This window comes from Anthonomus grandis, chromosome 18 (genome assembly GCF_022605725.1).
Source record: "Anthonomus grandis grandis chromosome 18, icAntGran1.3, whole genome shotgun sequence".
NCBI classification, from domain to species: Eukaryota; Metazoa; Arthropoda; class Insecta; order Coleoptera; family Curculionidae; genus Anthonomus; species Anthonomus grandis.
The window spans coordinates 696,676-721,639 of NC_065563.1; the positions used below are offsets into that span (position 1 = coordinate 696,676).

A 24,964-nucleotide genomic window follows, 5' to 3' on the forward strand; every position below is an offset into this window, starting at 1 on the left:
TCAAATGTGAATAATTATATAATAGTACTATATACAAGAGAACCAATGAAAAGGCAAAGATTTACTGCTATTATTCTCAAAATACCTATTTTTTTTTACTTTTAACTCACATGAACTATGCACATCTATTAAAATATATTTACTAACCTCATATCCCTTTATATCTTTCTTGCAAGACTTTGAATGATGATGAGTGTTGAATTGGATTATTTCACTGAAACTCTCTAGATCTCCCTGGCAAGTGATGAACTTGTCGGCAAACTGGCAGCATTCTTTGAAACTTTCAGCGGTTTTATCAAATTTCGGGGCATTCGCTAACCACAGTAAACCATGAATATGGGGTGAGCCACGATGTTGAACTTCTACCCGATAGTAAAAATTTACTATTAGGTGTTGCTTAAATGGTCCACTATCACTCTTCATGTGTTTAAATAACAACTTAAATCTATGGTCAAAATATCGAGCACATGTTATAGGGTCAGTCCTGATTAAACGGGTCTTTTCCAAATAAGAGAGGGTAGTAGCTTTTTCAAGTGAAATTTCTTTACCATCAATAACCTTAGCTAATATTACAATAAATTCAGGCCATGCTGTTTCAGCTGCGGAAATGGTTATGAATAATGTTGGAATTCCAAACTGTCGAATCATACACATTAGTTTTGTTTTCTCTTGCTTCCAGTATGCCAGAGAACCTTTTATTTTATTAAGAAAATGATAGCCATCATCATTTTTCACAAGTTGCTCGATGAAATCAGATATATTTTCCACTTTCATTTTTCTTTTTCCTCAGGCATGTGTACACTGCTTTTGTTAATAGAATTATTTGGCTTTTTTTAAATGTATATAGAAGATAATCTGTCCTTGCAAATCTCCTGTCTTTGTGCTGAAGTTGTATTTTAATTTCATCTGAGTAGCTGTACTTAACAAAGAATTGTTTCATTTTTCCACAATATAGACTTGGAAAGGAGAGTTCATCACTGTACTTGTCCTGCACTAAATGGATTGGAGTTTTTCCTTCCCCAGGGGCGAAACAGATGTTTTCTAGATTATTCTTGTTTAATAAAGTTTCTTGGCCACCAGGATTCAATGGTTCTTCATCTTTTAAAAATTCATCAAATTGATGGATATTGGCCTCTTTTTTACAATACATTACAGCACTATTTGATTTTTCGGCTTCCATTGTTTCACAATTATTTAGTTTATCAACTGCAACATTATTAATTTGTTTTGTTGTACTATACTTGAATGATTCAAGATCAATCTGCCTAATTAATGCATCTATTAATATATTAATAGCGTGATTTTGTTGTGAGCTAATGTAGTTTTCTATATCTTTTTGCCAATTGTCAGACACTTGAATACCTTCTTGGACATACAGAGGTTGTTGACATAAATATTTAGCTGCTTTAATTACAACTGCAGGTCTAATGGCCTCAAGTAAATAAGCATTTTTAATATTAAGTTTTTTCTTTAGCTGAACTTGAATTGTCTGGGTGTCATCTAAATTTCTTGGAAGGATTTTAGTAGTTGTATCTACATTAACTGGTACATTAACAATTTGACCAGTTATATAGCACTGTCTTGCATAGCCAACTTCCCTTTAATTTGCATAAATGGTATTCTGGCTGAGACCATTCTTTCTTCTAAGGTTGTTAGATCTTTTAATTCTTCTGGAACAGGATGAACAACATTGTAATTTCCAGACCAATATCTAGGGAAAGGTCCTTTATAAATATTTTGTAAACAGGAAGCACAAAAATGTTTTTTACAAAGTCATTCCCATACTTTAATTCCAAATTGTGACGATTCAATTTTGTGCATGATAAAGGAAACCACAGTCGCAAGCAGCAACTACATGTTATAGTTCCCCTCTCTTATAGCTAACTCGAATTTTGTTGGTGATCTTGTTATTGCAATACTGCTTGAATCACTTATGTTTAGTTGTTATATAGGAGCGTCAGCGAGTATATTATGCACGCCACGTCCGACCCTAATTTGGGTGTTTTTTGGGAAATAAAAATTCATATCTTTGGCTGTATGGCTAGCGAAACGATGAAAGTTGGCATGTGGCCTCTCAATACATTGAGAATGATGGATCCGTAAACAATTTTTTTTTTCGGTACCCACAAAGGGAGCGGTACCGAGTTGAAGTCAAAAATTTGTAAAAAAATGGGTAAAATTCGAGTTTCCGACGAGATCTCAAATTTAAAGCATTCAATCGAGCTGAAATTTTCAGGATATACGGGTTCTTGGGGGTTACGTGTCTGTGTACTTTTTGGGCCAGATCCGTATACAGGGTGATTTATTATAAGCGATCAAAGTTGAGTAAAAAAAAAATGGTCCAGAGGCTAAAAGATAATTTTTATAAAAAAAGTTTTTCGGCGAAAAGACTTAGTTTTATGAGAGAAATAACATATTTAGAGGTTTTTTTTTAAAAAAATTTTTTTAATGAGTTCTGGCATTTTCAGTTTTTTTGAATTTTCCGCTAAACGGTACTTATTTCGCAAAAAAAGTTTTTATGAAAAAATAGCATCATCTTTTGTCATTCAAATGCCATATAACCGAAATTTTTGTGAACCATACAGGGCGAGCAATAAAAATTTTTTTCCATGAAGGTCCAAAAAATTGACAAAAAAAATCACATTTTATTTAATAACTTTTTAAGGGTGGCACTTGGAGATTTCAAACTTTCAACATTTATAATACTTTTTAAGAGCTTTTTTCTGATATACTCTACAGTCATCTACGTAGAGTAGTTTTTGCTCTACACCTTTTTTTAACTTTGACGCTTAATACTGGCATACCTATGCAACGTACGAAGACCAATTTTGCCTTCAGACACGCGGAATTTATCTGGCTATAATATACTATATACCGTTTTGTTTCAAATAACACAATTTTCCAAAAAAATTCAATTTTCTAAAAAAAGTGCCAAAAATCGGTCAGTGGAATGCTGAACACCCCCGGTGCGGGGCTATCAGGGTACAATAAGTAAGTGGTCTAGCACCCAACAAGCCCGTCACCCAGGCAATGAAACCTGCGCTTTTCGACCGTTTCCGTTCGAAAATAAGACCCTTTTTATAATCGAAATTTGACTACTAAAACCACCTGGAATCGGTCCAGAATTGATGTTAAACTGTTCCTAAGGCTTTATACTATTTTTCCATGTACAAATCATAAGGTAAAAACCTTTTTTTATACCCTAAAACATCGTCTGAAAATGGTCGATTTTGACGTCTACGGGCGATTTTAATACCGACTTTTACAGATGTTTTGATTACATCAGTGACATGACGTCAACGTGGATGTATCGGCTCGGACTTGCTTCTTATTTTTATTGATAAAATGCTTAAATTAGCTCAGAATTTCTCGAAATCGGTATGGAATAATTCTAGAGACTCTGGAGAATCCGATTATGTGCATATCTTTTACCAAGTCGCCTTCCTTTAGCCGTGATGATTCGACAAAGTTGTAAAGTTTTAGAATTTACCGTGTTTTCATGCGACGGAAGGACTCATACATGGCATTTTGGGTGCGGGAGTGGAAGTTTAATTACTATTTATTTATTTTAACACAAAATCTAACTGTGGATCATTGTTATTATTTGAATTGTGAAGAAAACGCAAGCGTTAAAGGTAGGCCTTAATGTAATATGAGCTTCAATGACAACCTAACCTCTACATGTATTATGTAAATAAATAACAAGACCAAAAAGGAGAAAATATTGAACTTATTAGTTAGAATAAGGTCCAAAATGTGAAAGATTGGCAAATTTCCGGTTTTGCTCATGACTGGAAGCAGGCCACTTAGTCTGAATGCTCAGGTCAGCGAGATGGCAGGCTTTAAATATCCAAGAGGATAACCGAAGTAGTTGATAGCATCCAGTTGTGGTACTAATGATGGATAGGAATGCAGATTCTGGCAGCAAGATGTTTCAAGTATTGAGTTGATGATAAGGTGGAATATGGTGGTGAAAAGAAGCAGAGAAAGTCAGTCTAAAACTCAAGAGACTTTTTCATCTTATTGTTGTTGTTCAATATTATATATTATTTAGATACCAAAGATAGTTTCCTTACAGAGAAGTATTTATATATCATATAGTTTAGTACATATTAAACAACATATTAGTGATTACTTCACAAACAAAATTGTACATGATCATTTTACAAGAAATAGAGATTTTTATAGGATGCACAAGGTTAAGTGTGGGGTTTCCTTCTATGGTCCCAAACTCTGTAATACTCTCCCTGCTACCATTAAACTGTTACCTACCAAGCTTTTTACTGCAATATAAAATTACTATAAAACAATATCTATATAAATCTAATAAAAAAATGTTTTTTCTCAAATCAAGAATTTCTAAATGATGATTTCTCATATATGTAATTATAATATAAAACTTTTCGGCTTTAAATCCTTTGATTATTAATAATATTAAGAAGTGTAAAGATTTTCTTTGTGACATATGTGTATATGGCATTAACAAATTATGTTTATGTTTAAATTAGGTGTAAGAACAGCTGTTTTTGTTAAATCTCTCTTTTCTATCACATAAAGTGATATGTAAGTGTAACATAAGTTCATGAAATAAAGATGATTTTACTTAATTATTTAATTGTGTTCACCATTTATTGTTCCTACCTAAAAGATTGAAATAATATAGCGGGTTGGGTTGGGTTAGAAGGGCAGAAAAACCTATAAACTTACTGGGTTTTCATGTAAACATTACAGCTATGTGGTGTTAGAGTCTGATAATGATGAGTGAACTCATTGAAACACATAAACCTGAAATATTTAAGAGAATTGGGAAAGTATTCATGTTCTTTTTCTACTGGAAAATAAAATTGTAAAATAGCTAATCTAACAAAAATATTATAAATGATTTAACATATTTATTTGACCGAGAGCATTATGAGAAACTAAAAGATAATTGTAAGTGTGCTTCAAAGGTTAGTCCTTGGATTTTTGTTGTCCTCCCTTTCAGCTAGCATACCAATTTGACAACCAGATATGTTTGCTGTTCTGCAAGACATTGTAACTTATTAATGACCTAAGTACATATCTTAAAAGACTTTCTAAATAAATTAAAAACATTGATTTAACAGATCGTATTGAGACAGTTTTCTAAGAGCTACTGTTTATAAGTGGCTATCAGTTTAAATTTGTACACTTAATCCAAAATATTTCATAGACATAGTATTTATACCTGAATATTCTTACACACTTAACTTAAGAACTGCCTTATTCTTTTGCTTAATTATAATACATCTTTTATAATAAGGCAGTTCTTAAGTTAAGTGTGTAAGAATATTCAGGTATAAATACTGTCTATGAAATATGTTGGATTAAGTGTACAAATATAAACTGATCGCCACTTATAAACAGTAGCTCTTAGAAAACTGTCTCAATAATATCTGCTTTATATGAGTGTAAAGATTGTTTGCCTAAGTGTAAATTTTAATTGTATGTTTTAAAATGTAAACTATTTATTATAGTCATTTTGATGAAAATTAAAGATATGTATAAAATGGATAATAACTGTATGCTAATGACTGCAAAGTAATATAGATCAAATTTGGTTTATGCGTTAAGGAATGGAATCTTGAATAAAACTCAACCTTTATTATAGATCATTTTTATCTTTAATTATTAAAAGTAAATAACTGTATGATAAAAGTTGATAAAACAATAATGAGGTTATGAAATATAAACATAAAATAAGTTTTATTTTCTACCCAACAATAGGGTATGTCCAGTTGAAAGATTCTCGTGCCTTTTTGACTATTCAAGATCTGAAACAAATAAAGTATATATAATTACATATGCATATTACATTGAGACAACATAAAGTATATAAATTATAAATGCATTCAAGTTCTGGTGAAAAAATTCAGTAATAAGTGAGACTTTATTGAAATATTGCTCCGTTTTACTCACAACAAAAAAGTTGATTGTCTAGTTTGTGTCACAGTTCAGTTGTTAGATTCCTGTTTACTTCTAATTTTTATTTCTTTCCTCATATGACTGTACCTACCCCATCAAACAGATTTCATGATTTCTGGGGAATCCTAAAATACTTCATGAAGCTTATTTATTTCTGGCTGTGTAGTCTAGCCAAATGTAGTAAAAACAAGCAGTTCTTCCTGGTTTCTCAATTTCATCAATATGGTAGAATCTCAATGATGTCTTGATGGATGTCCTTAAGTACATGTGTTAGGAGAGTTTCCTAAGCTTCAGCTATTTGTTGTTAACACTTTTTTGTTATTAAAACACCTTATTTAGGCTAAAAACCAAACTTATATTCAGCAATAAACAAGGCGCTTCTTTACCCAACCATTTCTTGCTCGAGAGAGAGGGATGACAAGTGACATATAAATTTTTTAGCATTTCATGATTCGAGCGCTACGTAGTGGCGGATTTTAAAAGTAATAAATGTGGATGTTGCCACACTGACTTAAATTAAATATTATTTTGTCAACACAACACAAGTTACTAACATATACACCCCACCTTGAAAGGGTTCAGCTTTCAACAAAATAAAATTTGACAAAGGTGGCTAAAACTAAGAAAACAGTGTTTAAATACATGAAACAAATCTTAAAGCTAATTAACATTATCACGGTAAGTAAAATGCATACTAATCAGTAATGTCAATAGGTAAGGGACAAATCTTAGAGATAGGTCTCTTCAGTATGCCATTAGAGGTTTTAACGGACACTACTCGGCACTGTTTATCAGATCCTAAATGTATTTCACTTACACGGCCCATTCTCCAATTAAGAGGAGGGAGATTGTCCTCGCGAAGTATCACCATCTCACCCACTTGAATGTTTCTTTGAGGATATTTCCACTTAAATCGTTGTTGGAGAAGGATAACATACTCCTTCGACCAACGCACCCAAAAGTGTTGATAAAGCTTTTGAATATATTGAAACCTTGAGAGACGATTGTCGAACTTTTCTTTAACATCAAGATCGGGCAAAGCTGTCAATCGTCTACCAATTAAAAAATGAGCTGGTGTTAATACATCATAATCGCTTGGATCACTAGTAAGTGGGATCAATGGGCGCGAATTTAACGTGGCTTCAATCTGGGTTAGCAGCGTATAGAGATTCTCAAAAGTTAATGAAGCATTTCCCATAACACGCTTTATATGGAATTTGCAAGCCTTTACTCCCGCTTCCCATAGTCCACCAAAGTTAGGAGCGCGAGAGGGAATAAACTTCCAACTAATCCCTTCATTTTCAAAAGTTCCTGCCAATCCTTTGCTATGCCTCTGCAAGAATTGACTAAGCTCTTTTAACTCTGAATTGGCACCAACAAAATTTGTACCATTGTCAGACCATATTAATGAAGGTTTGCCTCGCCGGGATATGAAACGTCTCAAAGTAGAAATGAATGCTTCAGAGGTTAGCTCTGATACTAACTCCAAATGCACCGCACGAGTAGAAAAGCATATGAATAGGCACACATAGCATTTTGAAATCTTGGCTCCCCGCCCACTCTTAGATTTTATAAGAAGAGGACCAGCATAGTCAACTCCAGTAATATGGAATGGAGGATCAGGAGAGATGCGCTCTTTAGGTAGGTCACCCATTAATTGCCCAATTGATTTAGGTCTTGCTTTAAAGCAATTTAAACATTTGTGAACTGTCTGCCTTGCTAAATTTCGTCCACCAATTGGCCAATAATGTTCACGAATTGAAGCAAGTAAGTGAAGGGGACCAGCATGTAATAATAACTTATGCTCAAAAGAAAACAACAATTTGGTAAAATGATGTTTGGATAATAAAACAGCAGGATGTTTTTTGGCATAATCCAGATCCGATAATTCCAATCTACCACCCACCCTTAAAACTCCCTTCACATCAATAAATGGGTTAAGAGTACTTAAAGGGCCTTTGCGACATTGCTGCTTTTGCAAAAGTAATGAGTATTCATATGGAAAAGATTCCTTCTGAGAGATTATGACCAATTTTTCTAATGAATTACTTAGCTTACGGGCTGTTAATGGGCCATTATGCCTAAATGTTTTTTCTAACTTACAATTATAACAGAATCGTAAAATGTAAGCACAACTACGCTTTAAACGAGAAAAACTAGAAAATCTTTTCATTGGAAAATATTCAGGAATAACCTGGCAAGTGTGAATGTTTTTCTTTAATTCAGGCAAAACTTCAATTTCGATAATTGATTTGGGCCATTCTGAGCAATCATTAATCAGCCAATGAGGACCATTCCACCACATTTCATTAATGATCAATGACTGAGGATAACATCCCCAGGATAATATATCCACAGGATTGTTCCTTGATGAGACATGGTGCCAATTATGAATTGAAGTCAATGATTGTATTTGGGATACACGATTTCCAACGAATGTTTGTAGATTATGAGGTGACTGAGAAATCCAGCCTAAGACGACTGATGAATCAGTCCACAGATATGTTTTGTCAATAATAACATTTACTGATCTTTTGAAAGTGCTGACCAATTGCGCAAGAACCAATGCACCACTTAATTCCAGTCGAGGAAGTGTTATCACTTTTAGAGGAGCTACCTTAGCCTTAGCGAATACTAGGGAAATTTGCGTTTGACCACTTTTGCTTGAGCTCTTAATATAGAGACAAGCACCATAAGCTTCAACAGAACTGTCACAGAACCCATGTAATTCCACAACATCAGAATCAGAACAAAGCATTTTTCGCGGGATCTTCAAGTTATTTAGGACTACCAATTCTTGTTTTAATTTATGCCAAAGACTATAAATAGTTGAGGGCAAAGATTCATCCCAACCAATCTTTGTACTCCACAATTTTTGCAAAATCATCTTTGCAATAATTATGCATGGGCAAAGTAATCCTAATGGATCATATATTTTAGCAATAGATGAAAGGATTGTCCTTTTACTATAATTTTCATTATCAATTAAGGAAATATGATACATAAGATTATCATTTTTAAATGACCAATATAAACCAAGAGTTTTATTCTCATCACTAAAATGTATGTCACGAGTATTAAGAACACTGTTCAAGGCATCTCCAACGATTTGACTAATAACTTCAGGTGAATTTGATACCCATTTCCTAAGACAAAAACAGCCAGTTAACAATATTTTAGATACCTGAGAACTTAGATCTACAGCTTCTGCAACAGTATCTGCCCCAAAGAGCAAATCGTCTACAAAAAAACTATGTAAAATTACATTACAAGCCTCGGGATACTCATTTTCAAACTCTAGACCCAGCTGTTTAAGGCACCTTATGCCCAAAAAAGAGGCAGAAGTGGTTCCATAAGTAAGAGTATTGAGAGAATAAACCTTTAGCTTTTCATCTGGACTAACTCTCCAGTAAATTTTTTGCAGGTTCCTTTGGTTTTCATCAACCAATACCATGCGATACATTTTTGCGACATCGGCGCATACGACTATATTATGCCTTCTAAACCTTAATAATATTTCCAACAAATCATCCTGTATGTTTGGACCAGTATACTGAATATCATTAAGAGATATTCCATTATCTGTGGGAGATGAACCATTAAAAACGACACGCAAACGAGTTGTAGAACTATTTTCGTTTAGTACTCCATGATGAGGTAAAAAGTAAGAAATATCACCAGAATGCTCTGTTGATTCAGACATATGACCCATAGCCTTATATTCCTTCATGAAGTCACTATACAGTTCTTTCATTTGTGGATTTTTATTCAATCTTCTTTCTAATGAAAAAAACTGCCTTTTAGCGGAGCAACTTGAATTTCCCAATACAGATGGACATTGTTTAAAGGGAATTTGAACGACAAATCGGCCGTCCTTATTTCTTTTCATTGTTTGAACAAACATAGCCTCACATTCTTTTTCATCATTTGAAAGTATAGGCTTTAAAGAATTTGGGGGTTCCTCAATTGACCAAAATTTCTCCAGTTGATTTTGAATATCCAAATTTATATTTAACCCACAATGAAGTGAAGATTGCGTTATTTGACCAACAGTACAAGGACCTGATATAATCCAACCAAACCGTGTTTTTTGCATAATAGGTTGAGTATCACCTAAGCTAAACTGACCAATGCACAAAAGTTGATAAAATAAATCAACTCCCAATAGAAGATCAATATTACTAGAAGTAGCAAAACCGGGATCTGCTAACTTTAAATGTCTTGGAATCTGCAATTGAGACACGTCCAAGGTTTTACCAGGAAGATGACCAACAATTCTAGGCACTACCAGACAAGAGATATTTTTACTAAAGTTATTATGAAGAGATTGTACCACTATATTACATTTATATCTTATGCAAGAAGCCAACTGGTTTATACCAATAATTGAGATATTGATTTCTTGCTTACAAATATTCAATTTATTACAAAGATCTTCAGTTATAAGATTTGATTGCGAGCCTGAGTCAAGCAAAGCTCTAGCAGTTATAGATTGACCATGTGAACCAAATACCTGAATTAATGCAGTGGAAAGTAACATGTCTTGCTGACCAACACAAAAGGAAGACATGTTTACACTTACATCACTATTACCAATAGCATTTTGAGATACATTTGAATCTTGACTTAAGTTAACTTGCTTTTCTTTAAAAGGTTTTTTATCATAATGAAGTAAAGTATGATGGTTAGTAGAACATTTTCTACAATTTCCAGATCGACAATCTTTGCTCATATGATTGGGTTTTAAACAATTCAGACAAAGTCTAAGGTGCTTTGCCTTTGTATACCTATCATAAACTGATAGTTTAAGAAATTCGGAGCAATTCATTATAGAATGCGGATTTTTACAAATTAAACAACTTCAAGTGACATTAAGAAAAGAGTTCAAATGCTTACTTTTATTCTCTGAACGATTAACCAACCTGCTTTTCTTTGACTGGCCTTCAAGCGTCTCCAACAATTCAGCTTTAGTTTTCAAGAATAGATTGAACTCAACCAATGTAGGCAACCTGTCTTTTGGTTTCTGCTCTTGCCACTCTCTAGCAGTAATAGCATCTAACTTCTCACACATAAAGAAGATAATGACCAAATCCCAACTATCAACTGGTATGTCAAGAGCCCTTAGTGATCGAAGTCCTCTAACAATACCATCTAATAGTACCCGTACTTCTCCAGCTGATTCCTTAGTCATAGCTGGAAGACCAAAAAGTGATTTAAGGTAATTATTCACCAAAATGGATTTATTGTCATATCTCTGACACAACAAATCCCAAGCGATAGAATAATTAGTAGAACTAATATCAAGATTTTGTAGCACATCCTTTGCGCTACCTTCCAAAGATTCTCTCAAGAAATGAAACTTTTCAATCTCTGAAATGTTGCTATTATCATGAACCAATGATCTAAATGTGTCTCTGAACTCAAGCCATTTTTCGAAACTACCAGAAAATGTGGGTAAGGGAATAGATGGGAGTTTAGGGCCTGACTGAACTCTTATTTGAGATAAATCACCATTCAATACATTATTACTGCCCCGTTCAGAAGCAATATCACTATTAGTACTGCCATCTCTGGAACTGTTAGAATGTTTTTTAAGCAATTGATTTGCAGTGGCAAGCAAACTGTAGTAGGAATTTTCAAATTCTTCCCTTTCCAAAAGTTGTTCATTAAAGTTTTCATGGTGTAATTCTATCGAAGTTTGATAAGAATCAAATTCAGCAAATATATCTGGGAGTTTGTCCACTCTGCTTTCCAATTCGCTAATTTTTAAGCCCTCTACATTATCCGAAGGCAAAGCAGAGATTGAAGACAAGAACTTATTAAAACTTGTTAGTTTTGACTTGCAAATACCACGCCTATTAACGTTCACTTTGAGTTCAGCTTCATCAACCATGTTTTCAACAGTTATTTAATCAGTAAAAATATTAAAACAAACCAATACAGTATATATTTTTGTTTAACCAACAAATATACAAATATTTACACAATGTAAACCAATAGTTATTTATTTTGAATGCCAATACCAATAACCAATACCAAAATAATGTTCATCCATTAGTTTAAACAGATGATGTGTATTTTATTTGTGCACAAACTGAAAGTGTTGCCTTTCATAAAAGTAGTAATTAACACTGTTTCAATTCAGATACACTGCCAAACCAATTTGAAACCAATAGCCAATAATAGAAATTAATATAGTAATAAACCAAACCACATTATTATTAGGTACTAAAAAAGGATACCAACTTACCAGCAATTATTTGATTATTTTCAATCTAACAAAAAAAAAGAAAGCTTTAAGCTTTTTTAAGCTTTTTTTTTTAAAAGTAATAAATGTGGATGTTGCCACACTGACTTAAATTAAATATTATTTTGTCAACACAACACAAGTTACTAACAACATGGTCTTAGCCCCATCAAACACATTTCATGATCTCTGCGGAATCCTAACATGCTTCATTTAGCTTATTTATTCGTGGTTGGGTAGTAAACTAATCAGCAGTTAAAACATGCAATTCTGCCTGGTTTACAACTAATGGGTCCCATAGCTGTTGAATTGTTGACCAGGATGAAAACAAATCATACTTTGTAATCATTCTAGATACACAAAAGGCCACACAAGCAAAATATATATAAACTTGAATGAAGTTATGCGATTTTTATCAGTCTTATTTTATAAGTCATTCTTTTTTTCATACATATTTCCACAATATAAGATAAATATATATATTTATATAAAACTGATAAAATACATATATAGGTACTATGCATGCTAGCGTCCGATCGAGTTCCAGCGACCAAATCGAGAACGTAGCATATGTCGGTTTGGCCAGCAACCAAATTATAGTCCGTGCTCCCTGTTATTTAAACAATGGATACGTTCAGCTGACGTTAGCGGTTGACCCTAAGCGCTAATCTGCTGAGTGACATTAGAGTATCGATGCGGAGATTCGGCTGAACGCATTGATTTGTGGCATTTAATATTAGCCTGTATAGTCCTAAATCCATTTTCCCTAAAACAACTTAAAAACTTTTACTTTAAATTCTTTATTTAAAAACTTATAGATTTAGATAGATTATAGAAAAAAATAAAATAAAGTTTTTTTTCTTGGCTTTTTTATCATTTATAATTAATTTTTATATAATATTTAAAAATTGATGAAAATATTCCTTTCAAATAAATAAATCCTTCATTTAAATATTATATTTAATATTGCGGAGGGTTGTTGGGTGGGGTCAGAAATAAAACAGAAACCTGTTTACCTAAATGTCGACGTTTCGACTTATATTAAGTCATCCTCAGGACTCTAGTTTGCCCACAGTAACACCTACAATTTAACCCATGTTAAAAATAACTCTACGCTCCTATTTTAATTATAACTTAAAAAACCTAGACTTAGGTAAGAGGTGTAATGTATATAAAAAAAAAAAAAAAAAAAAAAAAAATAATAATTTTATACTGTTTTTTTTTATAAAAAATTTTTTTTAACGGATTGTACCTGAATGTAATTTTAACTGTGTCGTGGTTTTTGTTTTTTGTTGTTTTAATTTCTGTAACTTAAGGAACATTTATTTTAATAGTGTTTTTTATGTACTTGAAATTACTTTGTTTTATCTCTGTAATTACTTGAATCCATTTCAGTGTCCTGAGGATGACTTAATATAAGTCGAAACGTCGACATTTAGGTAAACAGGTTTCTGTTTTATTTCTGACCCCACCCAACAACCCTCCGCAATATTGAAGATATTGGGTCACAAACACGAAATTGAAAATTATATTTAATTACTTAATTCGCAGTTATTTAATTTAAATAATTATGGATCCAAAAACTTATTCATCAAATCTTATGATCATCACAATAAAATAATTCAAACTGGATAAACTTCCAAAAGAAAAACACCGTCTATAGATTACAACATTACAAGTTGTAATCTATAGATGGTGGAAAAATATCGTCAGTGGCGACGATGGTTAAATGATGGTTAAATGTGCCGTTGCGCATCATCGCATTACACCGGGAAGCTACCTTAAAGCTACACGTACGAAGTTAGCCGTGATTTATAATAAACAAAAACAAAAGAGCATCGGTCGGCAACTCGCGTATCCAGGGAAAATAAACGGCCATTTTATATTCCGTTTTTGCATCAAAGAGTAAAATTTCCGCGGAAATTTCTTTTATGCTAATTTTGAGGAATATTCGTGTGTTATAAAGTGTTATAAACAGTTTTTAGTTATTAAGTTATTTGAGTGTTAATTATCAATTTATTATAGTTTTTAGGTTAGCAATAATAATTATTAGGCTTATTAGATCTGCATTTTGCTTTGCAACAGTGATAAACCAAGCCAGCAAGCAAAAATTTTGGACAAATTTGGATCATTGAATTCTATTGTATTATTTGGTTTTTATGTTAATTTAAGCATATTATGATTACAGTAATCTTAAAATCTATTTATATTGTAAATCTTGACATATGAGTTATAAAATTGCCTTTAGAATTTCTTAATGTTTCTTTTGTGGTAATTTTGAGCAATATCAACAATTTTTAGCTATAAGTTAATTTTCTATTGTTTCTAGGATCTCAAGCAATAATATTATCAATATTATAATATTTCTCAGTTTTAGAATTTATTCATCGTATAAATATGTGATTACACATGAAAAAGATGTGTATGTTATAGATATGATTTCTACTTAGGGTGTCTTAGAGATCTAAAGTAAAAGTATTTTATAAAGTGTATACCACTCAGATGTGTAAATTAATTTTTAAACATATAAAGAGGAAAGAAAATAACTGTTATTATATGAAACAAATGAAGAAAAATATATACATATATAAATATCCTTTTAGTCAAATGGTAATTTTTAAAGTAGCCATACAATTCTTTATAAAAACTTTCTAGAAAGTTTTTTTCCTAGCAAAAATTAAACCTAATTATTGTCTATCTGCTTACATTTAACTAAAATGATTTTTTAAGTAAAGCATTTTATTCTCGTATTATTTATTTTGAGTCTATTCTAAATATTTACAGTATTTTTTATGATAATGATGCCAATTTATGTCTACTATGATCTTAATGGGATTCAATTTTCTAGTTATTGCTATGGAAATATTGACATCTTTAAAAAGTGCATTTATTACTCATAAGCCTAAATATTAATATTTTTTTTTATTTTTTAATAAATATTTAGTACTAATATTTATAAATTTTACTATTTAAATTATTAAAATAAAAACAATCCTAATGATATTTTTATTTATTTTATTGTTAAAAAAATATTGTTATTAAGCAATATTAAGTAGTAAATTATAATATCATGAAGATGAACACAAGAAATTAAAAACACAGCACCTTAATAACTAAAATCATTTATAATTAAATTAAATTATGAGATTATTATTGATGTTTTATTTATTCTTACAAGGTGAAAATTAATTGAACTTTAAGTAGCCTACAAATAAATTCCGGCTCTTGACATTATATATTGGTTAAAATATGTGGGAACTAGTCCCTTTTTAAGCCTGAAGATAAAATGATGGCTGAAATGTACAATTTCTGTTTAAAAGAGTGTATAAGTCACCATAGTATTATTTACATCTAGATACAGACAGATATTTAGGAATTCTTGGCAAAAAAATATTTACAATCTTTTTGCATCTTATTTAAAGATCATTCTTAATCGTTCATTATTAATTATAAAGCCCGGATACTTTATTTCATTTATCCAGTTTACCACTACCACTTTATTCATTGAATTATAATAGTTAACATTACTGCTAATTAACATTGTTTTTGATTTATTTAGAGGCTAATTTTAGCCAATGTATAAATAAGAGTACTGCTTTTATTTTTACATAAAATTTATGCAATTTAAACTTCTATCCACAAATATTGTAATTTCTATAATTTAAGTTATACTACAACAATTCTACATAAGACCTAAAATCTAAAATAGGAATATTTTGAAATTCTTATAGAACATATACATAAAAATTTTTTAATGAAAGTGATATAGTTTGTTCTGTATTATGTATCAACAACTTTTCAATATAGCTAAGGTATTTTAAGTGTTAAGGGTTCTTTCACAAGAACAGACATAGAAGTGGAGCTACAAATTGTTCCAGCAATATTAAGAAATTTTAAAACTGTGTTGAAGCTAACAAAAATGTTGATATTAATATGATCCACATCATGCAGCCAATAACATTAATTGTCCCACATGCCAATATCATTTAAAACATTTAAGAAATAAAATCGATTATGGATCTTTATGGTACAAACCTCAAGAAGTAATATTAAATGAACTTGACAATTTGACTGAAGGTAGAGTGGGACGGCTAATGGAGTTGGAGCCATTGTATGAATTAGTAAGTAAATCACCTAGGTTAATAAATGTTGTTCAAAAATATAAGAAGTGCCAAGGTAAATTTTGATAAGTTGTTATTACTGTTTCAACGGGGCAAGCTCACATATTGTGATATATTCATATTGACTGAATGCTTTAAGTTAAATTCTTGCGATCTGTACAAAATTGCAGGGTATGACACTTACTATAATCAGGGAGACTTTAATTGATATGATGGGATTCTTATATTGATCAGATCCACATTAAATCCAGAAGTCACTCATAATAAATTGAAAAAATCAAAGGTAATGTTAAGTAGAATCACATTTGAGTTTTGTGATTACTCTTTTGGTGTATTTGCAATTTATAAATCACCTAAGGTAAATGATTAGTTTTTTGTTGGGGATTTATCTGAATATTAGCAAGTCAAGCAATATGATTCAAATTTTTACAGAAGATATTAATATAAATCTTAAAGCAGTAAATGACCCAACTGTGCATGAATACCTTTGCTTTTTAGCAAGGTTTGGCTATACATCCTATATCAATAATACCACATGATATGATACAGGAACATGCATTGACTATCTCTTTATTAAAAGTAGAATACAACAGCTCTTTTTTGAGTCATTTATTTTAGACACCTATATTACTAACCATTACCCAATCATGATTAACGTCACTAAACGCAATTCTTGCAAAAACCCAGAACAAAAAGAACAAGCAACAAAAATCCAATATAAAATTAATTATGATATTTTAAAACAGAAACTTTCTTTGTATCCCACTTAATGAATTCCACAGAACATTCTAAGGTGGTTGTCAAAACTGGAAAAAAACCCAACAAAAAAGCCCAGCCATGGATTACAAATGGATTAATTACCTCAATAAAGCACAGAGATAATCTAAAAAGGAGATTATTAAAAAATCCAATTCTTTTATTTGAGTCAGAATATAAAGCCTACCGAAATAACCTCAACATTAATTAATAAAGTTAAATATAATTACTACAAAAAAGAAATTACAGGCAACAGCAACAATATAAAAAAATGTATGAAACAATAAACCGCATGAAAAATAAAGAGTAATAAGCAAATTAAAATCACGAAAGATGATGATACAGAATTTAAAAGTGAGACAGAAATTGTAAACTTCTGCAATAATTATTTTATAAATGTCGGGACAAAACTAGAACAAAAAATTTCTGTACCAAATACATCGCCTCAGTTAACCAATAGTTTAAGCTGCTCCATGTTCTTAAATTCTGTATCAGAGACAGAAATCATTAACCACATATAAATTGTGCCCCAGATGAAGATGGAATATCTGTGCATTTATTAAAAACATGTCATTTCACTTATAATATCTCCTCTAACATATATCATTAACTTAATATTTAAAAGCGAAATAGTCCCATCTCATTTTAAAGAATCTGTTATTACCCTGATACACAAATCAGAATCAAAAAATAAAATTCAAAACTACTAGCCCAATAGTTTGATAAGTAATCTAGCAAACATTTTTGAGAAAGCAGTAAAGTGCAGGCTGGTTAAATTTTTTTTTGACAAAAATGTATTATCAAAAATTTAATGTGCTTTTACAGAGGGGCTAAAACCACTGATGCAATACAGCGTCTTACCTCTAAAATCTCTACAAACATGAATAACAGCCTTGAAACGATTGTTTATTGTGTTGGACCTTGCAAAGGCATTTGACACAGTGCCTCACAACAAACTTCTGGATATTTTAGAGCATTATGGTATTAGAGACACTGTGCTGAAACTGTTTAGAAGCTACTTATTAGATTGACCCCAATGTACTAAAATAAATAACTTAACAAGTGGCCTGATGAAAATTAAAACTGGCATACTACAAGGTACAATTTTTGGACCTATTTTATTTATTACATACGTCATAAATTATTTACTTAACATAAAAATTGATGCCGAAGTTATTTCATACGCGGATGATAGCCTTAATATTTAAAGAAATGACATGGGGGGAAACGAAAGAAAGGGTTAAATTAAGATTTAATAAAGTCAAACATTGGCTAGACCATTTTTAAATTGTCACTGAACCTTCAAAAAACACAGTAGCTTTTTCCTCAAAAATGACTAGTAGGCCACCTTTTGATTATATATGAGTGAGTGATAGTGATGAAATAAAATCTTGTGATCAAACAAAATATCTTGGTGTTATTATAGATCAAAATCTTAAATGGACACATCACATAAATAATGTAGCATCTAAAGTTAGGAAATTAGAATATAAGTTTTGTATTTTAAGGAAGATCTTCAATGCTAACTTGTCAATTTTAATTTATAAATCCTTGGTAGAATCTATATTGGGTTGTGGAATAGTTGTATGGCGAGGAACCTAATGTAGTTTAAAACCTCTACAAATTGTCTAAAACTACATTCTAAAAGTAATAAATAAAAAAAGTAAATTTTATACAACCAATCTGTTATATAATAAACAAATTTTCAATGTTCAAAAATTATTTATTTTATCAACTTGCATTTTTATTCATAAAAAAGAGAAGAAAGAAATAGATCATCTTTATCAAACACTGCAAAATGTGAATAGATACTTAGTATTACCAGTTAGTCATAAAACATTAAATTTAAAATCTTTCATTTATTTGGCTCTAAAGTTGTACAATATCTTACCTGTAACAGTTAGAAGCATAAACCAAATTAAAAATTTTAGTAAAAAATGTAGGATGTTTTTATTTGAATATGTGATATGTATGTGTGTAGGTACATATAATACAATATATGTTCTGTTTTTGTAATTATTGATTGCTTAGTTTCTGTCTAGGTAACCATATACGTTATTTATTTTTAAAATATTAGATCATGTATGTGCTGCCCATACAGACATTGAGTCGTCTAGGTGGAAAATTAATGCTATGATGTTACAAATATATATATATATATATATATATATATATATATATATATATATATATATAGTATACAGTAATATACAGTAATATATTTATTTGTATTGTATTGTAAAGCAAGTTGATTTTTCAGATGCCAAAAATGAGTAAAAAGTCTGCTAAGACAAAGCGCCTCCAGAAAAAAGAAAAATATTTATCCAAGAAGCTGGCAAAAAAAGAGAGTTGTACCAATTAGAAAAATTTAGAAACCTTAATTAAGGAAGTACATTTGCAACAAGTTGCCCAAAGATAAGATTCCAGAGGATAGTACAAGAAAGGTAAATTTTAATAAAATTGTAACTGAGTCTAATAAGCGAAAATCATTAACGGTTATTGATGACAATGCTGCATTGTCATCAAAAACTGTAACTCAGAAAAAACAAAAAGTTTCTGATTCTTTTAAAAAGCTATCCCATACAGATGAAATTGAGAATAATGAAAAGGAGGTGGAACATACTAGAACCAATTGCCCAACAAAGTTTGAACTAGCATTAAGAAAAGGCCCCACCATTGTTTGCAGCTGTTGTTTGCGATTATGGTTTCCCACTTCATGTAAAAAAATAGATCTACAAGTGCTAAAAAACAAATTTGGAAACCAATTCACTACACAAATTTGCAATGATGATGGGGGTTTCTTCTGCAAGTCTTGCTCATCAAATATTTATAAAGGACAATTGCCAAAGTTCTGGTCCGGCTATCATAATATTGTTCACCCTATACCAGTTGAGCTAAAAGATCTGACTATCCTTGAAGAAAGGATGGTGTCGGCCAGGCTACCTTTCATGCACGACAGTGTTACATAACTGGCCAAATAGTCAATGTCCCTATAAATATAGATACTTCGACCAAATTATTGCCTAGAAATGTAGAGGAGACACAAACTATTCAGGTTAAGCTCAAGAGAAAAATGAATTATAAAAATGATTATCTCCTGGAAACCATACGGCCCGCAGTTGTTTTAAAAGCAGCAAAATTTTTGTGTCAACAACCTCTTTACATACAAGAAGGTATAAGGCAATCGGATGATTGGGAAAAAAATATTAATGACTATATACGATCTCAAGTAGAATCCTCTACACAGATCTTAAATGAAGGCTCAAAAGTGGTGGACGTGGATTTTAAAACAGGGTGCAGTGAAAACTTTGAAGAATTGTTCGATAATGCGTTTTTCGAAACAATGGAAGTGTCCCTAGAATCTAAGAATGACGATAAAAATATCCAAGCAGAATCTTCATTTGAAAAAAACAACATTTACAATTTGGATGAATTCTTAGATGAAGAAGAAGAACCCTTAAATCCGGGGGGCCAAGAAACTTTGCTTGACAAATGCAACCTAGAAAATATCTGTTTTGCCCCAGGAGAAGGTAAAACGCCAATACATTTGATGCTGGACCAGTTTAGCGATGAACTCTCATTTCCTACACTTTTCTGTGGACATGCTAAGCAATTTCTTACAAAATTCTCCTATTCTGACCAGACGAAAATACTACTCCAGCACAAAGACAGGCGATTTGCAAGGACAGACTGTTGTATACATTTAAAAAACGTCAACTAAAACAATTATCTAGTGCAATTGCAACACGTCTCAGAAAAAAAGGAATGAGGATGGAAAATATACAGCTGGACAAGTAAGGCAAGCAAATTTTCTAGACCAGCTGATTCGAAGTGACATGGGATTCCATTTTCTTAGTAGAATTGCAGGTTCACCTGCTTATTGGAAGCACGAAAAGACCAAATTACTGTGCATGATTTACAGTTTCAGCAGCCGAAACAGCATGGCCTGAATTAATCAACATATTAGCACAAGTTGTTGATCAAAAAGATGTTACTTTAGAGGAGGCCGCGAGTATGCCCTACTTAGAAAAAACTCGCTTAATTAGAACAGATCCGATAACTTGTGCCAGGTACTTTGATTATCGGTTCAAACTGCTATTCAAGCATATGAAAAGTCAAAGTGGACCCTTTAAACAAAATCCCATAGAGCATCATTATTACCGCATAGAATTTCAACATCGCGGATCTCCTCATGTTCACGAGTTATTGTGGTTATCCAATGCTCCAAAATTCCAAGAAACACCAGAAAGTTTCAAAGAGTGTGCCGAATTCGCGAACCTGTAATATTACCTGTAATAGTGATTTAGAAAGTGTCCGTGATATAATTCAGTTTAATACGCATCATCATTCTAAATCGTGTCAAAAAGAAGTGCGGGGACACAAAGTTTGCAGGTATGGTATCCCATACCTTCCAATGGATAAATCGGTAATTCTAACGCCAATAAAAATTGACAAAACCAAGGAAGCGGATTTACGTAAGGCCATGTCTGAAAAGTTTTTGATGATAATGCGTAGGCTTAAAGATAAACCAGATTTGTCATTCGAAAACTTTTTGGCTGACCTTGGTATGTCTAAGGATGAGTATCTTAATGTTATACAGAACAACATATTTAAAACTACTTTATTTTTAGAAAGGCAGCCAAAAGATGGATTTATTAACAACTTTAATGCTGAAATGTTCTCTATGATGAAGAGCAACATGGACATTCAATTAGTTTTTGAGCCATATGGTTGTTGCACCTACATAGTCAACTATATCAATAAGTCTCAAAGAGGTGTATCTGATATTTTAATGAAGACTATGGAAGGAATTAAAAAAGGTAATTTAGATGTTAAGGGCAAACTTAAATCTCTTGCAGCAGCTTTCTTAAATGCGAGCGAAGTAAGTGCCCAGGAAGCCGCCTACTGCGTGTTACAACTACCGATGCATGACACCTGTACCTCCTATGTATACATCCATACAAATCCAATCAGGGAAAGGACCAAAATGTTAAAACCATTAGCACAACTTAAAGAAATGGACAATGACGATCCCAATATTTATTGTGAAGGTCTTATAGAACATTATGAACAGCGGCCTGATGAGATGGAAAACATATGTTTGGCTGAGTTTGCGGCCTATTATGATTTCTTTAAGAAACAAGCAGAAACAAAGGCTAATGGTTTACCCTTAAAAGATGGAAGTGGCGTTTTAGTTAAAAGGGGTCATGCTAAAAATTTTTGCTTACCGTAGTTATGGACTTCAACAAGACCCTCTTAACTATTACAGAGAACAAATAATGTTATACATCCCATGGAGAAATGAAGTGGATGAAGTTGAAAATGAGAACATTGATCAACAGACCATATACAAAGATCGATACCAAGAGATTGTTGCAAATCGACAAAAGTTCAATGTTTTAGATGAACAGGTAATCGACGAAGCACTGAAACTTGCCGAAGACCGATCCAATCAACTAGACGATGGTGGATTCGGTGGAGAAATCGATGATGAGTTTATGCCTTATGGATTAGACAACCCCATTTATGATCCATTTAATCACATCATCGATAAGAAAGACGACGAAGCGCCAGTAAAACGTATCGCTTTCCCAACGCCTCATCAAATAAGCGATTTAGAGTATGAAGCCCTCATAAGCAAACAATCACAAGCAGTATCAGTTCCTTAATGTCGTGCAAGACAGTGTAATTGAAGGGGAAACTTTCTACTGCACACTTAGTGGTCCAACAGGTACAGGCAAAAGTCACCTGATTACGGCAATAACCCAGTCGTTATTGCGGCATTTCAACTCAATACCAGGTAATAATCCCGAAAGTTTAAAAGTTTTACTTTGTGCGCCTGCAGGTAAAGCGGCATTTAATATCGGAGGTATAACTTTACATTCCGCATTATCATTACCTATCGCTATGTTTACTATAACTTACCTATTCCATGGTTGGTGCCAGATTGTTTGACCATATTAACAGTAGATTGCAGCAAATTTTTAAATCTGACGCCATCTTTGGAAATATTCCAATAATTTTATGCGGCGATAATCGTCAACTGCCGCCAGTAAGAGATATGTTTATTTTCTTTCCAGTAAAATCTAATCCGTATAAAGAATTATGTGGAACTTATTTGTGGGATCATTTTAGATATTTTGAACTTACAGAAATAATGAGACAAAAAGAAGACAAGTCTTTTGCAGTTGCCCTAAATAATATGGCGTTTGGTAAAATGACCGACGAAGATGTGCAATTGATCAAGTCCAGGGAAGTTGACAATATTGATCTAATTCCTGAAGACACTATGCATTTATTTGCCACTAATAGAGAAGTAGATGCATTTAATGAAATGAAGCTTTCTACATTTCAGACCGAGCGAGCAATAAGTCAGGCCAGAGACGTCATCAAAGGAAGTTGCTCAGAACTACTCAAACATTTATTTCTGGAACAAGCAAAAAAATTAAAAACAGCTGAGAGTTTTGGCCTAATGTTAAATTTAATATTGCAGGTAGATGGCAAATATATGATTTGAATGAATGTGGACACTAGTGATGGAATAGTCAATGGTGCTACAGGTATCCTGCGTCAAATAGACTATGACCAAAATAAAATTCCATACAGAGTGTGGATGGAGTTCTTCGATTCCAAGTCAGGTCAGGAATGCCGCAAGAGAAACGAATCCCTTAGGAAGTCTATGGGTGTATTATACACTTGAACGCCCATAAAAAGAGCTGCCAGAGCTGTTAAAATTCAAAAAGGCAGCAATGTTCACGTTGAGCGTCTTCAGTTTCCTCTTTTAATCAGTGAAGGAATTACAATCCACAAAACTCAAGGTGCCACCTATGAACAAGTAGCTGTTCACATTGGTAATGGAATGGCGAGAACCAGTACCTATGTTGCATGCAGTAGGGCTACAAAGCTTAGTGGCCTATACATAATTGGTAAGTTTAAGGCCCCTAAACCAGCAACCGAAAAGGATCCTGCTTATAAGGAATTGGTAAATATGCAAAAAAACAAGCTTTTAACGTCCAGGTATGACACTCAGTACCTTAATGATTCTAATGTCAAATACATTATTGCTTACCAAAATGTGCAAAGTCTACCAAAAAATATCAATTTTATAAAAAATAATCCTATTTTTAAAGATGCACATTTCCTAATTTTTGTTGAAACCTGGTTATATAAAAACATAAAAAATATAAAATTAAATGATTTTCAAATTTTTGCTAACATATGTAACGATAAAACTGTAAGAAAACCGTTTGGCATCGTTTGTTTCCAGAAAAAAAATGTATTAGCAAAAATTAGGTCAGTGAAAAAATACACCAAAGATTTCTCTGGTATAATTTTTCAAGCAATTACATTTTACTTGAATGACATTCATGTCATAGCGATTTAGGTTCCTCCAAAATTGAGCATTGCACAAGCTAAATTATCTTTGGAAGACATTATTGATCAACAAAGTGATATCCTAATCATCGGTGATTTTAATCAAGATATTATTAATCAAGATGAAAATGGTTTAAAAAATTATTTAACATCTAAAGGTTTAAGTTGCAAATTGAGTGTTGGCGAATCAACTACAAAATCAAAAACTCAAATTGATTGGCTTTTTAGTAATTTTAATAATTTGAGTTACAATATTTATAATACTGTGTATAGTCACCATAAGTCACTAGTGGTTAGTATTTATGATAAAGGTTTTATTCCTAAGCAGGTAAAAATTGTTGATAAAAATAAACAAAACAAGTCTCTAAACAAATAAATAAACAAATAGGCTCTACTGAACTAAAATTTAATACCAAGCAAATGCAAATTTTACAAACACAAAGTTCATTATCTATCTCTTCTTATCAAAGCGTAGAAAATAAAAATGACAATATGGTAGTAGATATTAGTTCAAATGACGAAA

The 24,964-nt window shown here is 32.0% G+C and overlaps 1 protein-coding gene and 1 pseudogene across 2 annotated transcripts in view; both read left to right on the forward strand.

The window, feature by feature from the left end:
• LOC126746839 (uncharacterized) overlaps window positions 1-21,731 on the forward strand; it is a 476,426-nt gene extending 454,695 nt beyond the window's left edge. Inside the window, exon 2 of one of the 2 annotated variants that reach the window (XM_050455234.1) lies at window positions 21,460-21,731. The gene's annotated coding sequence lies outside the window, so the exon portion shown is untranslated. Of the gene's footprint in view, window positions 1-20,934; window positions 20,960-21,459 lie in introns of those variants that run through there. The other variant, XM_050455235.1, reaches the window with a different exon arrangement.
• The window catches only part of LOC126747039 (putative nuclease HARBI1), a 35,097-nt pseudogene extending 12,361 nt beyond the window's left edge, over window positions 1-22,736 (forward strand).
• The last annotated feature ends 2,228 nt before the right edge of the window (window positions 22,737-24,964 follow it).